A 16,417-nucleotide genomic window follows, 5' to 3' on the forward strand; every position below is an offset into this window, starting at 1 on the left:
CCCAGGCCGAGACTCCATTTTGGACTCTGGTTCTGAGGGCTCTGCGCCCAGGCTAGTAGGCTGACAACGAGAGCCCACACCCTGCCTCACAGGTGACGGACGCCCTCACCCAATGCTGTTGCCACGGCGCACCCTGCCCCTGCAATGAGCTGCGAATTGGTAATCGTGTTCATTGCGAGTCCTGTGAGCCTTTTCAGGACTCAGAACTCCAAGTTCACTTCTTTAGCAACTGAGCCCTGCTTGCTCACCACGATTGGTGCAGACACCCCATGGGGAGACATGTGAGGAATGGACTCACCACGGGTGTGACTGGGTGGGCGAGTGGGAAGGGCTCTGGATGGTGATCAAAGGAATGGTACCTTGACTCTAGATGGCAGAGGCAGTGGAACAATAGTTTTTGTGTCAGATGAACAAACACCTCGTTTGTGTGGAGGGGCCCGAGGGGCCTCAGCTGGAGAGGCGTAGCACACGGGTTTTGCTCTTTAAGACATTCACAAATGTTGTTTTGAGGGAGAGAGAGGGAAAGAATAGGGGAGGGGCAGAAAGAGAGAAGGAGAGAGAGAATCTTAAGTAAGTTCCAGGCCCAGCACGGAGCCCAACATGGCGCTCAATCTCACAACCATAAGATCATGTCCTGAGCCAAAATTAAAAGGCAGACACTCAACCGACTGAGCCACCCAGGTGCCCCCACAACACCGACACTTTTCTTTTTCGGTTTTATTGAGATATAGCTGACATACAGTATTGTATAAGGTTTAGGTATACAACATAATGATTCGATGTACATACATTATGAAACGATGACCACGTGCGTTTTATTAACATCCGTCGCCTCATAAACACACAAGAAAGCAAACAATATGGTTTTTTTTTCCTCATGAGGAGAACTTTAAGAAATTACTCTCTGCAACTTTTAATGTACTGTGCAGCAATGTCGACCGTGGCCATGGTGCTGTATTGGCTTCCATTGCGGCCTGTCCTCTATAGACTTTGGGGCAGCCTGCAAGGAGCTTAGACTCTCGGAGCAGAATACCATCACCAACGCCTCTCCTTCTGCAGCCACGCGCATAGGAGGGAGTCCTTTAGGTCTTAAGCAGCAGGGCACAGCAGTTAACAAATGAGAGAAGCTGGCCTGCGGCGGCTGATGTCAACAGAAGAGAACCTAAAAACGTTGATGACCGATCCATACCATTCAACGCAATAGGGTCAAATCCATTAAGTCCATGGGCTGGATCTGGCCCTGTGCCAGAGTTTTGTGTCCACTCCATAATGGGCTGCTGACCCTCACACGTGAGGAAGCATGCGGGAATCTCAATGTAACCCAGGTCTCCACTTGATTATGATGTCAATGGGCACCCACGGTAATTTGCGTTGGATCCGATGTGTCCCACTGGCCATGTGGGTGTGTGTCTTTCCGTTTGTCTTCAAGCATCCTCAGATACATCCGCGGCAGCAAGAGTGGGGACGGTGATCTTCTTTTCCACAACTGACGACGTGGCACAATGAGAAAGGGACAACTCACGCATCGACCCACTCAACCCAGAAAATACGGGGTGAGAAATAGAGCCGAAGGTTTTTAAAGCGTTTATCCCAAAGCATAGGTAATATGTAGGCAGAACGTGTGACATGGAAGACTCCAAACCATTTTTTAAATATCATGGCTTCTCTTTATTATTCCCCAAAGTGTAAATAATAAAGAACAGAATGAGGTTTTTACATTTAGGCGTTTTGTTTGGTTTTGTTTTGTTTTGTTTTTGTTTTTGTTTTTGGGCTTCTCTTAAATATCTTTCTGCAGTGGGTGTATGTTCCCTCTCAGGAATGTTCAGGAACGACTTTCCAAATGGCCTCTCAAAATGGGCTAACTCACTGGAAAGCTTACCTTAGTTTTTCAAACAGGGCATCTGGAACAGTCCGAGGAGACTCCCCCTGGGAAGACAGCACATGTTCTGCCTCCAACTAATGGTTATGAGTCTCCACCAGCCACGTCCCATGCTACGCCTGGGTTTCCCGCTCGAGGAACATCCAAAATCCCATCTGACACCCTTCTTTTTGTTTAGTCAAGCCATGTCTTTCTTTATGTGAGTGAGTTAGATTCCAGATCTTTCTGTTAGGGGCTCCAAGGTCCCAGGAGTCCATGAGCAAGAACGTGGGCTCTGCCTACCCACTTCCAAGTGATCCTGAGCATTGACCTGACATTTTGAGGTAAGGGGTCCTCATCTCTAAAGAGAAGGATGATAGGACCTGACTTGGGGGTTGTGATAATGGTTGCAGAAGAAACAAATCTGCAGAGCAAGTCCCCAGCAGATGTCTATGCAGTGACCACACGGCCAGGAGATGTTGGGCAGATTTAGGAGGAAGATCTCCTTTTGGGTGGATTTTTTTAAAAGACCATCAGGAGACCTCTTCCTTCAGCTTACAGTGTTACCATTAGATTTCTTTTTTGTTTTCACCAGAAACCAAATGGTCTTACTTGAAGAAGTGTCAGTGACCTCAGTCAACCATTAGCAGGGTAACAAGTTTTCGGGATAGCTGTTCCCCGCTGCCTTTCCTCTGGGGCCAATGGAATGAGAGAAAATAATACCAGTTTTGTTTTTTAATGAACAAACCAAAACAAGAAATAAAGTCAAAGATATTTTAAAAGCATGGTAAAGAAATATGCTTTTTCCAAGTAAATATGAATGTGTAAAATTTAGGAAATTTTTTTTTAAATATACCTCTGGGAGCTAATTAACAAATACCCTCAGATAAGTATTTAATAGAATCAAAATCTGCAAATCATGGAGGATGTCTCCAGTATCAAATTCAAATGTCTTAATTACTCACTGCCCTTGTTGGCACAGAAAACACAATCCAGAACAGCCATTCTAGAAAAAAATCAGAGGGGAGGGGGATGGTAGTCCCTGAGGAGAGCCCACATTTGCCAAGCTGCTACATGTCAGTGATTGGTCTGGACACCTTCCCATGAAGACAATCCAAGATCATCCATCATATCAGGGTGGTTTCAGGTAGTTGCCAGAGTCTCAACATTTTTGTTTCCTTTAAGCTATTTAGAAAAAAAAAAAAAAAAAGCACGCAATTTTTCAGCCTTTTTGGTCAAAACACCTAAAAACGATTTTACACTCGTGAGTTCTATGCTCTTGTGGAATGGGGGAAAACCACGTAAGCCCCGACTGGACCACAGTGAGACACGGCTGTTAAAGTGGTATGAAAGGGGGGCCAAGTGGACAAAATAAAGTGCCACCAGCACGTGAAGTAATAAAGAGTAACCTTCAGTACTCTCTTTAGCTCTATATACAATGCAAATCCACAAACAAAATTGCTTTATTGAGATGCAGACAAAAATCTCTTTTATCAGAAACAGTCATATTTCTTTTCTCTTTTGTAATCAGCAAAGTGAATGTGGAGGTATCGAACAGTCAGTGGGTAATAGGTTCAGAGAGATTAATTGGGTAGTTGTAATGCAGCCTGGGATCTCAGTCCCTCCGAGGTCTGTGAGGTCACCTGAACTCCTGAGGCTGACTTACGTTTCCATTTATTAGTCTCTGCTCTTTCTTCGTTCTTAGTTTTGCAATCGACGTCAGTAAGATACGTTCTCAAGACTACAAAAACAATCGGTGAAAGAGTTTTGTGGGAAATTATTTGGGATTTTTGCGTGGAACAGAATAAGGGAAATCACAGTAGCATTGCCTGGGAAGGAAAGAAATGATACAGGTATGAGTCGCTTTCCCACTAACTGCTCTTATTCGTAAACATTTTGGACCAGCATTTCTGTGTGACTGAAAAGTCGTCAGTTCTTGGTAAGCGGAACATCTATTGATTCAAACTCGCCAAGAAGCTTCCACAATGGTCTTCGTTTCCAGATTTTCTGTTGCTTTTCTTCCAAAACCTTCTTTGCATCTTTGACCCTATCCAATATTTTCTCTATTTAAATCAGAATTATTCAACCATTTGAAAACAATGGTATCAGAAACAATGTGACAGGAAAATCCCCGCATGGGGCACCTCTCGTGGCAAAGACAAAATTTTTGTGTTTTCTTACTTTGGCTTGTAAATAAAGGATGATCACACTTAGTCAAATCTTAAGTTGTACAACTTAAAAAAAAATGCCAATGGCTCAGTCACTGCCCCACGCACATCACCAGGTACTGACCACTTCGACCATGCGCTCATCATGGGCCCCCACACAGGAAAGGGGCTGATTAAATAAATGTATACTCAGCTCTAAAACTCCCACGGTTTCAGGCACCTCTTGTTTGACTTAATACAGATAGTTCAGAAGAGTACAGATTATGTGTTCTCTAAGTTCCGTAATAGGATAAAATTCCGAAACGTCGTTTAGACTTCTATTTCCCAGGAGTGCCTTGGGTGGCTCAGTCAGTTGAGCATCTGACTCTTGATTTTGGCTCAGGTCCTGATCTCATAGTGCGGGATCGAGCTCTGCATCAGATTCTGTGATGACACTGCAGAGCCTGCTTGGGATTCTCTCTCCCTCTCTCTCTCTGCCCCTCCCCTCCTCCAAATAAATAAATAAACTTAAAAAAATAAAGAACTTGGGGCGCCTGGGTGGCTTAGTCGGTTAGGCGTCCGACTTCAGCTCAGGTCATGATCTCACGGTTCGTGAGTTCAAGCCCCGCGTCAGGCTCTGGGCAGACAGCTCAGAGCCTGGAGCCTGCTTCCAATTCCGTGTCTGCCTCTTTCTCTGTCCCTCTCCTGCTCACGATGTGTGTCTCTCTTTCTCAAAAATAAACATTAAAAAAATTTTTAAGTAAAAAATAAAAAAATAAAGAATTTTATTTTCCAGCCACAACTGTGACCTTCCAATTTACTGACTCCAGTGACTCAGCGCTATTCCCAGGAAGACAGCCGAAGTGCCTGATCTCCCAGCAAGATGTGGCCCCGGTGTTCTTTCTCTGCTCTCCTTTTTGTCACAAATAAGAGACTTCCTAACCTGACATCTGAAAACCCGTATCATTCAAATCTACCACCTTTCCCAACCCGCTCCGGTCTCCTCCTTCTCCTTCCAAAGGGCCATGTCCTCGGCTGAAATGCCCTGTCCGCCTGGCCTCATCCTTCCTCCTGGACACGATTCACTGCAAACGCTCCCCGCCCACGCGTCGTCATCGGTTCCCCGCGACACACCTATTGCACCTGTTGTCTGTCTCGCTTATTTTAAAATGACTATTGGGGCACCTGGGTGGCGCAGTCAGTTAAGCGTCCGACTTCAGCCAGGTCACGATCTCGCGGTCCGTGGGTTCGAGCCCCGCGTCGGGCCCTGGGCTGATGGCTCAGAGCCTGGAGCCTGTTTCCGATTCTGTGTCTCCCTCTCTCTCTGCCCCTTGCCCGTTCATGCTCTGTCTCTCTCTGTCCCAAAAATAAATAAACGTTGAAAAAAAAATTTTAAAAACAAAATAAAATGACTATTACTCATGTATCGCTTTGCACCCTAATGCTTTTGCAAAACAGCTTTATTGAAGTATAGTTGACATCCAGTATAGAACCTATTTTAAGTGTACTGTCTGATGCGTTTTGACACGGGTATGCACCTGTGAAACCACCACCAGAGTCAAAATAGTAAACATATCCATCAACCCCCAGAGCTTCCCTATTTCTTTTTGTCATTGTTGTCTCCTGCCACTCCCTCCATCCCCAGGCAATCACAGATGTTTTCTGTAACTCCAAGATCAGTTTGAATTGTCTAGAATTTTGCAGAAATGGAAATATATAATATATACCCCTTTTTTCCTGGTCTGTTTCACTCGGTAAAATTATTTTGAGATTCGCAGTGTTATAATTTTTATTGTACGAGAGTGTTGTACGGACATCCCATTACTTGTTCACCCTGGCTCATGGTTTTAGTCACTACACTGGAGAGAAGGACCCTCTTCAGCACGGTTCACGTAAAGGGATAATGAAGGGGTGTTTGTTAGCCCTCGGCCCAACGGTGTGATGAGCTGTTTTAACTACAGAAAACCAAAACCCAAGCCAAAACCCAAAAATGACTACAATTCTAGGCTGCATTCGTGGGCCCACGGCAAGCACTCTGTCCTGATCTGGGTATCACGTCTTAAATGTCTCCACATCATAAGGCAGTACGAGCCATGAGAAGCCCAGAATGATGCCACCTGTGGACATCACAGGGCAATGAGTTGCAGCCACATCGCATAAGACAAGACACAGGGAGGGGCGCCTGGGTGGCTCAGTCGGTTAAGCATCCGACTTTGGCTCAGGTCACGATCTCGCGGTCCGTGGGTTCGAACTCCGCGGCAGGCTCTGTGCTGACAGCTCAGAGCCTGGAGCCCGCTTCGGATTCTGTGTCTCCCTCTGTCTCTGCCCCTCCCGTGTTCATGTTCGCTCACGCGCATGCACTCTCTCTCTCTCTCTCAAAATAAATAAATAAAAACTTAAAAGAAAATTCTCAAAGAAGAGTGACTCCAGCTCAAAGCTGAGGTGGACCCTCAAGAAGCCACCCCACTCTCTGGGGGAGTCATTTCTGTAGGGGGGAGGGGCAGGTTCTCAGCGGGACATCTGCATCTGCCTCCTTGGTGATCAATGGTTCTGGTTTGGCCAGGACTGCCCCGGACCTGACGCTAAAATTCCTGGGTCCTGGGAAGGACCCCGCCAGGCAATGGGGGTGTTAGTCAGCCTGCTGTCAGGGCTAAAACTGAGCTTTACATTAATTATCTCACTTGTCTTGAGAGCCACTCCCGACATTAGGAACATAATCTTTGTTTTATGGATGGTAAGACTGGGCCTCGAGCAGAGGGTGATGCCACAGTGAGTTGACGTATAAACTGATGAAGATCCAAGGCAGATGGGAACTAGTTACAGGCTGACCATGAGTCAAACCTTTTACAGGCAAGCTTGACAATGTGTCGTATATTTTGGCAGATGTCCGGGATGTAACGTCCTTCACAGATCGTAAATTTTTTGCATTTAAGAGATCCTTACATTTGTAAGGATGAGTAAGAGTGAATTCCGGCAGGGCGGCTGAGCTGAGAATCTCATGTACTGCTGGCGGGAATGTAAACTGCAGCAGCTCCCGAAAGTCACCTGAGATGGAGCTGTGTGTGTCTGTTGGCCCAGAAATGCCATTCCTGGGAGTCTCTTCTAGAAAACGGTTTTCTGAGCAGGTCTGTAAGGGGACCCATGCAAGAATGGTGTCGCAGGGGTGGTGTGTGTGGCAGTGGGGAATTGAAGTCACGTCTTGGTATCATGAGAAGGTTGGGTAAATGAAACGTGATGGATGGGTGGATGCTACGACATTCTATGTAGCAGTTAAAGACGTCATTAGAAATGCAGCAATAGGGGAGAGCTTAAAGACGCGGTGCTGGGAAACACCATGTGGAAGAACTGTGTGGAAGGGAAAAGGAGAAGAAAGTAATAAATGCAGGTAACATTCTAGGAGACACACAGATGCCCAGACGGACGACTGGGCAGTTGACTGACACGGATACTTAACCAAGATGGCACCCGGGTCAGAGGAAGAAAAAAGCCCAGGAGAGATGTAACGCTTAAAAACGGGATTTATGAGTGAAATTAATTCCATTATGATAGTTTACCAGAAGCTGAGACGTGAGTTGATGGCTGTACGTGAAATGTTGTGAAGAGTGACAAGGCTTGTACAGAAGAACTCAAGAGGTGGAGTTTGTTGGAGGAGGAATATCACCAGATCAGATCTGGCAAAAATTTATTTATCATGCCTCGTTTGCCCAAAGAAGCGAGGGGCTGCCTGAGAATAGAGGAACAAAGCATAAATCAGAAAATTTAGATTTTAGCTTACTACACTTCCAAGGAGCAAATAGGAATTTATATGCATCTGTTTGGTATAAATACCACATAGAATTTAAAGTTTGTGAAGCTTCATTTTTCTCTCCCCCGAGAACGTTGCCATCTTTGCCCTATGTACGTTTTGACTAAGTTGAAGACTGTGGAGACCACGATTTCAGATTTCTGATGCCCCAGATATTCCGAGGCTGACACTCATGAGTACGATCCATTTCCAGAAGTGCCTCCAAATTTATTTTTGTGTCGCGTTCAAATTTTTATATTTTCATATGGCTTATAATTTTTCATATGTGTCTGCCTCCCTATTACAGACGAGGCTAACAATTGTAAGAAACTTGACACTTAAAAAAATGTTGCTTTATAATTCGAGTTATTTTGTATTCTAGGTAAAAGAACAAATAGTAAACGCGGTACAAAACTTTAATCAGCACCCAGAAAGGTTGTTAATTTCTTCCCTAAGTGATCAACTGATTGAGCGGGGCCAGCAACTTAAAACTCCAGCCTTGGGAGGGGAGAAAAGCGCGTAATTACTTCTAGTCCTTGAAATGGAAAACATGTAGAGAACAAACCTTGCCTGATCGCAGACTCAGACGGACCTGAATGGGGTCTGCGGCTGCGCAGTGGAGAAGCTCCCTGTGGAAGCACGGGGAAGCAGGTACAAGCAGGACAGCCTGACGCAGTGGGAGAAAGAGAAGCGAGCGTGCGGAAAGGCCTCCTGAATCTTTAATTGTTCTTGAAAGTGCTGGAAAGCCATTCGGGTAAGTTTAGTTTAAAACAGCGCTTATTAATTTTCTACCAAAGAATTCGTGATCATCAAGTCACAGTCATGTAGAAGAAAAGAGCACAGCTCTGCCACCAAATGGGTAAGTTGAGTCACCTTTCCAGCCTCAGGTCCTCGGCTGTAAAATAAGAGGGTTGGCCACACGCCCTCTGAGATGCCCTCCGCTCCTAACGTTCTGGAACCAGGTCAGGGCTGATGTCACCTTTATATCACTTTTGAAGAGGGACATTGCTAAAGAAGCAATGTCAACAAGATTGTGGAATCACGTGGATTTTCAGAGGGACAAAAGCTGTTGACGCGTCCTTAGCACTTAATTAGCATTACCTGCCAATTGTTCATTAACTCATTAAGACACATTTCTTGAAGACCCATCATGCTCCCACATGCAGGGAGCAAATGAAGCCTCACACCCACTCTTACAGAGCACACAGCTGAAGGGTGCAAAGCACACTTATAAGATGCGTTGTAAGTTGTAAAAAGCTATGGGACTGGTCAAATCAGGGGTGAATGTCAGGGAAGGTTCTGGAAGAAAAGTCCTCTAAGCTCCATTCTGAAGGAATTCAGAATTGAATAATTGTTTTTTAGTGCACATCTCTCCTGTCGTATTTTTTCCTTCGCAGAAATAGAAACAAAAGAGGCTGCATTTTCAATAATCTGCCTGGAAAATTCCTTAACTAGATAATTGAGTTCATGACACACATTTCATACTTGTGTCTTGCTCCCTCAAGTTGACATTGTTGTCCAACTTTCTGCCAGTATGGAATGAGGGTCCCTTTTTCTCTGGCTTCCAATAATATATTCCTTACCTTACTTTATGCCCTAAGTGACACTTTCATTGAGGCTCATTAGGCTTCACTAATCATCTCCTCAAGGCTCTTCTGCCATCTAGCTTCTAGAAGCTGCTAGCAGCTTCTAGCTTCTAGAAGCTTCTAGCAGCTTCTAGCAGCTTCTAGAAGCTGCTAGCAGCTTCTAGCTTCTATCTGCCATCCTGTGTGAAAGGTTTATTTTTTCTTGTTTTTGTTGCAGCAATAAGCCAAAATTTGTCTTGTTATCTTTTGTCATGGAAAAAACATTACCCCCAAACTTCATGGCTTAAAATTGCTGTGGCTTAAAATAACAATAATTTGGCATGATTTCTGTGGTTATAAATCTGGGGAAGGCTTGACTTGGAGTTTCATTGGCTTCTTCACAACACGGTTGCCTCTGGCAGGAAGACTGCTTGCCTGGCTCTTGTTGGAAATCCCACCAACCAAGATGGAGGCAGCACCACCGTTTGTGATCTAGTCTTGGGCATCACACAACATTATTGTTGGTTAGAAGCGAAGGGGTATTAAACTCCGCTCCTTGATGTGGAACCGGCATGTTTTAGAAAATGTGGAATGGGAGATAGTACGGTAATCATCCTTGGAAAATACAATCTGCAACAGGTCAATAATGGTGTTATCTCCAGAATTTGAATGCAGTGGGGTGCAGAAGGAGATTTAGGAGAGGAAACGAGCCTTGGCAAAAACACAGTAGGGAATGTCATAGAGAAACAGAAATGGAGTAAAGAACTGCAGAGGAAGCCCAACGGAGATTGTGTGTCATGAAAATGTTTGGGTACAATTTAACTTGGTCTCATTTCCCCCCCAGCAGCACTCAGCGGGCTAGAATCTGAGATTGGCAATATGCAAGTAACAGAAAGATAAAAAGTCTAGTAAAGGTTAAACACGGGGTAGCCATAAGGCTGAGAAGATGTGAGCATGGTACATGATCGATGTAAACAGACAAAGCAACGAGTGTGTACTGATACTTTTCTAGATGCTGGGACTGCAGCAATGGACAAGGCGTCTGGTTGTGGTTTCTCAGCCGTGTCTCCGCCTCCTGTTTGTCAACAGTTTAGTGTCACTGCCCTACTAGAACAGAGTTCAGCAAATTGTTTCCATGCAAATCAAGGTAATAACTATTTTTAGCTTTGTTGGCAATACAGTCGTTGTCACAACTCCCTGCTAGTTTAGTCCAAACAGCCGTAGACAATACACCATGAATTGGTGTGGCTGAGTTCTAACAAACTATTTACAGAAACAGGTGACATGGTTCTCCAACACCTATTCTACAGTATTGTGAAAGATAACACATTTCAAACATTTTGGAAGCCACCTCAAGACTTGGAAAACACAATGATCTTCCCATAACAGACTTTTGTCCTTCCTTCCTCTCTCTCTCCCATCGATGAACAAATCTATTTTAAAGCTGTACCCTTCCAAAATAACCTCATGGAAGAAACACAACGAAGTAACACTGTTTAAGATATCTGAGACTCTAACAGATATCCTCCCACTACTTCTGTCAGCTTTTCTTCATTAATTTTGGGGCTCTGTTGTTAGGAGCATATAGATTTATAATTGTTATATCTTCTGATGGATTAACACTTTTAGCATTAAAAAATCTCCCTCTTTGTCTCTAGTAACAATTTTGTCTTAAAATCTATTTCGTCTGATATTTAATGTAGACACTCCAGATCTTCTTGGGTTCCTGTCTACATGCTGTTTCTTTTTTATCCTCTTACTTTTAACCTATTTGAGTTTTTATCGTGAAAGGATGCTGTATTTTGTCAAATGCTTTTTCTGTCTTTTTTTAGACGATAATATATTTTTAAATCTTTATTTATGTGCTGCATAGCATTTATTGATTTGTGTGTGTTGAATCACTCTTACATCCCAGAGCTATAGCCCACTTGATCCTGGAGTACAATCCTTTTAACATATGGTTGAATTTGGTTTGCCAATATTTTGTTGAAAATTTTTGCATACGTTAATCAGGGATACTGGGCTATTGTGGTTGTTTTTTGTTTTTTGTTTTTTTTTCTTGTCCGTATCTGGTTTGGGTATCAGAGTATGATTATCTTATAGAATGGGTTTGGTAGTGTTCCTCCTCTTAAAATTTTTGGAAGAGTTTGAGAATGATTGGCATTAATCACTTTTTAAAGTTTGGTAGAATTTACTAGGAAAACCATCTCGCCCTAGGCTTTTGTTGTTGTTGTTGTTGTTAGGATATTTTTGACTACTAATTCAATCTCCTTACTGAATATTGGCTTGTAGAGATTTTCTATTTCTTCATGATTCAATCTTGGTAGGATATATATATCTAGGAGTGTATCGATTTCTTTTAGGTTATCCAATTTGTTGGTATACAATACTTCAAAGTAGTCTCTTATGATCTTTTGTATTTCTGTGGTATCAGTTATAATGTTTCTTCTTTTTTTTCCTTCATCTAGCTAAAAGTATGTCAATCTCACTTACATTTAAAAAAATCATCTCTTGGTTTTTCTGATCTTTTCTACTATTTTTGTGGTCTCTATTTCCTTTATTTCTTCTCTGATCTTTGCTGTCTTCTTCCTTCTGATAACATTGGGCTTAGTTTGTTCTTTTTCTAGTTCCTTGAGGTATGTTGATGTTGTTTATTTGATAGCTTTCTTTTTTCTTAATGGAGTTGTTTATCATTATAACATTCCTTCTCAGAACTTCTTTTGCAGCATTCCATAGGTTTTTGTGTGTTGTGTTTCCATTTTCATTTGTTTGGAGGCATTTTTTTTTCTTTCTTCCCACTGGTTGTTCAAGAGTGTGCTATTTAATCTCCATGTTTGTAAATGTTCCAGCTTTCCTACTCTTACTGAGTTTTAGTTTCATACCACTGTGTTTTGAAAAGATACTTGGTATGATTTCCATTTTAAATTTGCCGAGACTTGTTTTGTGACCTATCATATGATCTATCCTCAAGAATATTCTAGGTGTGCTGGGGAATCCTGCTACTGTTGGATGAAATGTTCTCTATGTTGTTGTTAGGTCCATTTGTTTTAAAGTATACTACAAGTCCAACATTTCCTTATTGATTTTCTGTCTAGATGATTTATCCCTGTTGAAAATGGGATATTGAAGTCCCCTACTAGGATTGTGTTGCTGTTTGTTTCTTTAGATTCACTAGTGTTTGCATAATATATTTAGGTTCTCCTATGTTAAATGTACATATATTTAAGACTGTTATATCCTCTTAATGAATTGATCACTTTACCTTTATATAATAATCTTATTATCTTACTATATAATAACTGTCTTTTGTTACAGCTTCTGGCTTGTTGTCTATTTTTTCTGATATAAGTATAATTATCCCTGCTGCTTTTGGTTTCTGTTGTCTGGAATATCTCTTTTCCATTCCTTTACTTTGAGCCTATGTGTTCTTAAAGCTGAAGGGAGTTTCTTGCAAGTAGCATATAGTTAAATCATAATTTTTAATCTTTCTAGTCACTGTATGACTTTTGACTGTCATATATACCCACACATACCCATTTACATCAAGTAATTAATGACTGATAAAAACTTACTAATGACATCTTATTCATTTTTTTGGTTTTGTTTTTGGCAGTTTTTAAAGTTCCTTTCTTCCTTCTTTTGCTGCCTTCCCTTGTGATTTGATGATTTTCTGTAGTGGCTTTATCTTTTGTGTATCTACTGTAGGTTTTTGCCTTGTAGATATCCTGAGACTTACATAACAAGTTTTATAGATATAACAACTTATTTTATGCGAATAATAAGTTTCATTGCATACAAAACTTTATCATTTTAGTTTTCCCTGTGTTGTCTTTGATGTGACAATTTACCTCTTTTTATATGGTATATTCATTAACAAATAGTATAGCAATAGTTTTTAATGCTTTCATCCTTTAGCTGTTGTATTAGAGTTAAGTGGTTAACATCCCACATGTTACAGCATTAGAATATTCTGAATTTCACTGTGGATTTACTTCTCTCATGTGTTGCATATTTTTAGATGTTTTCATGTCACCAGTAAGAAAACTTTTATTTTTAGCTTGAAGAATTCCCTTCAACATTTCTCGTAAGGGAAGTCTTGTGGTGACGAAATCCCTCGGCTTTGTTTGGGAAGGTCTTCATCCACCTTTATTTATGAAGGGCAACGTTGTTGGATAGAGTATTCTTGGTTTGCAATATTTTTCTTCCATCACTTTAAATATATCCTCCCACTTTCTCCTGGCCTGAATGTTTACTGCTGTGTGATCTGCTGAGAGCCTAATGGGGTTTTTCATGTAACTTCAAAGAGTAACTTCTCTCTTGTTGCTCTTAGAATCTCAATTTGTCTTTGAAATATGATGGTCTTGTGATAATATGTCTTGGAGAAGATCTCTTTGAGTTTGTTTGGTGACCTATGGCTTTGCGAACTTGGATTTGTAAATCTCTCCTCATCTTTGGGAAGTTATCAGCCATCATGTTCTTAAATCAGTTTTCTGTCTCCATCTTTCTTCTCCTTCTGAAACTCCAATGGTTCATAGATTGTTTCTCTTGATGATGGTTCCCTTAGGCGTTCTTCACTCTTTCTCATTCTTTTTTCTTTGGTCTTCTTTCACTTCCAAGTTTCTGGTTTCAAATTCATATATTCTTTCTTCTTGATCCATTCTGCTGTCAATGTTCTCTGTTGCTTTTGGTTTTGTGTGTGTGTGTGTGTGTGTGTGTGTGTGTTTCTTTTCATTCATTCATTGTAATCTTCAGCTCCAGAATTTCGGTTTGGTCCTTTTGATGATTTCTAGCTGTGTTAAACTTTTCATTTCGCTCATGTATCAATTTTCCTGATTTCACTGTTTGTCTTTCCCTGTTTTCTTGCAGTTCATTGAGCTTCCTTAAAACAGCCGTTGGGAATTTCTCTTTGGGTAATGCACAGGTCTGCAGGTCTTTGGGTTTGGTTGCTGGAAGATTATTGGGATCCTTTGTCGGTGTTGTGTCTCACTGATTTTTTCAAGTTCCTGGAAGGCTTGTGTTGCTGTCTTTATAACACGGTGATCACGTCAGCAGTAGTAGTCACCTCATTCAATCTTTAGTAACTGGGTCTGGGGGAAAAACCTTCCATCGACCCTGATAGGGATGTTGAGGCTTTCTCGAACCCTCCATGGATATGCCTGTTCCATGCTTCTTGCTCCCTCTTGTGGAAGAATTCTTAAACTGTGCCTTCTCTTGGTTGATCGTGCAACGCATGAGGCTGAGTGCTGGCAGCCCCCCTTTTCCTTTTCCAATGTTGGAGTTCAAGCTCAAATTTGTGGTCTCTCCCTTTTCCACACATTCAGACCAGCCCTTTGAAGATGGTCACTAGCTGTCTACCAAAGCTTGCTCTTGCTGATGGCAGGTGACACACAGGGATCCAGCCACAGAGTGGAGGGTGTATGGATGGGGCATGTGGAGTGCTGGGAATGCACTGCAGGCCAGTTGAAGGGATCCCTGTATAAGGGGGTTCCCCACCAGATTAGGAGCTTCTTGATAAAGTCCAGGATTGGGGCGCCTGGGTGGCGCAGTCGGTTAAGCGTCCGACTTCAGCCAGGTCACGATCTCGCGGTCCGTGGGTTCGAGCCCCGTGTCGGGCTCTGGGCTGATGGCTCAGAGCCTGGAGCCTGTTTCCGATTCTGTGTCTCCCTCTCTCTCTGCCCCTCCCCCGTTCATGCTCTGTCTCTCTCTGTCCCAAAAATAAATAAACGTTGAAAAAAAAAATTAAAAAAAAAAAAGTCCAGGATGCAGTGAGGAACCACATCCTTTCAATGCCCTCCACGAGTCCTATTTGAATTTCTCCCAGCCTGTCCCCCATCCCTCACCAAAGTTGGACAGCCCGTGACTTGTTACTCTGGATGGGACGGGAGGGAAAGGAGCCTCTTTGTCGTCCTCTCACATAACTGAGGAAGCCAGACTCTCATTCACAATCTCTCACTTTCCCTCTTGAGAACAATCATGGGATAAGATCTTGCTTCATCCTGAGTCATGCCACCTTGGGCAGGGGTGACAAGGACAAAGTCAAACCACTTATCACATTTGAATTCACGTTTTTGGTGTGTGTTTGAATGGACTGCTGGAATGTTTTCATCGGACACTGGGACCTCCACAAAAGGTCTCCCATCCAAGAGTGATTGTCTAAGAATGTGTTCTTCAGGGCTTCTGGACTGAGGCCAAAAGGGGCTGGATCTGGTTCACAGAGCTGAGATCTGTATGCTTATCACCCAATACATGCATGGACAAGACTTCTCCTGGGTCTCCAGGCATATGGCATTGGATGCCACAGCTCCCACGAAGCCAGTTTTGCCTGTACGTGGATGCCAAATTGTTGTTGACGGCCAAGTGGGGCCGGGGAGGTGGGTATGATGGGGGCTATCCTGTTCCGCAGCATTGCTGACATCACTCCCTTGGTGTTTCAGGTGTTGACCTGAGTGCAACCTTGGTATCCTTGGCGTGAAACGAAGGCATACTGAGCGCCCCACAGTGGTTAGAATTTCCAGTAGCCTAGGGCATCCCATTAGGGGAGGTAGTTTTACCTATCAAAGGAAATTAAAGGTAAATTTAATTTACCTATCAAAGGAAATGAAACCCTGGGATCTATTTTCAAATAGGGAAATAGTGGAAGAGACCTAAAAAGAGAAGGAAATTGTGCATTTGAGCCCATCAGGACCCAGCCACTGGGCATGAAATTACAAAAGAGGAAATGACCCTTCAGGGTGCCATCTCAGTTTTGGGGGGTTTTTGTTTTGCTTTGGTTTTTTGGTGTGTTTTTCTTTTTTTGTTTTGTTTGTTTGTTTGTTGGTCTATAAACTAATTTAGACCTTTTTTTTTTTTTTATTCCTGTATAGTTCTGTCCTTGTCTGAATTGGAAAGAGTCTTCACAGGCAAAAATGTGGAATAATGTAGAGACCTATTAAGATACCTTGATTATTGTTGATTGCGGATAATTACTAAGCAAAAATATTGTTTGATTCTCCTTATTATGTCTTTTTTCATTGTGTGCTGACATTAGCATATATCGACAAAAGAGCACCAAAACACTATCGTT

This window comes from Prionailurus bengalensis, chromosome D4, assembly GCF_016509475.1.
Source record: "Prionailurus bengalensis isolate Pbe53 chromosome D4, Fcat_Pben_1.1_paternal_pri, whole genome shotgun sequence".
Lineage (NCBI taxonomy): Eukaryota > Metazoa > Chordata > Mammalia > Carnivora > Felidae > Prionailurus > Prionailurus bengalensis.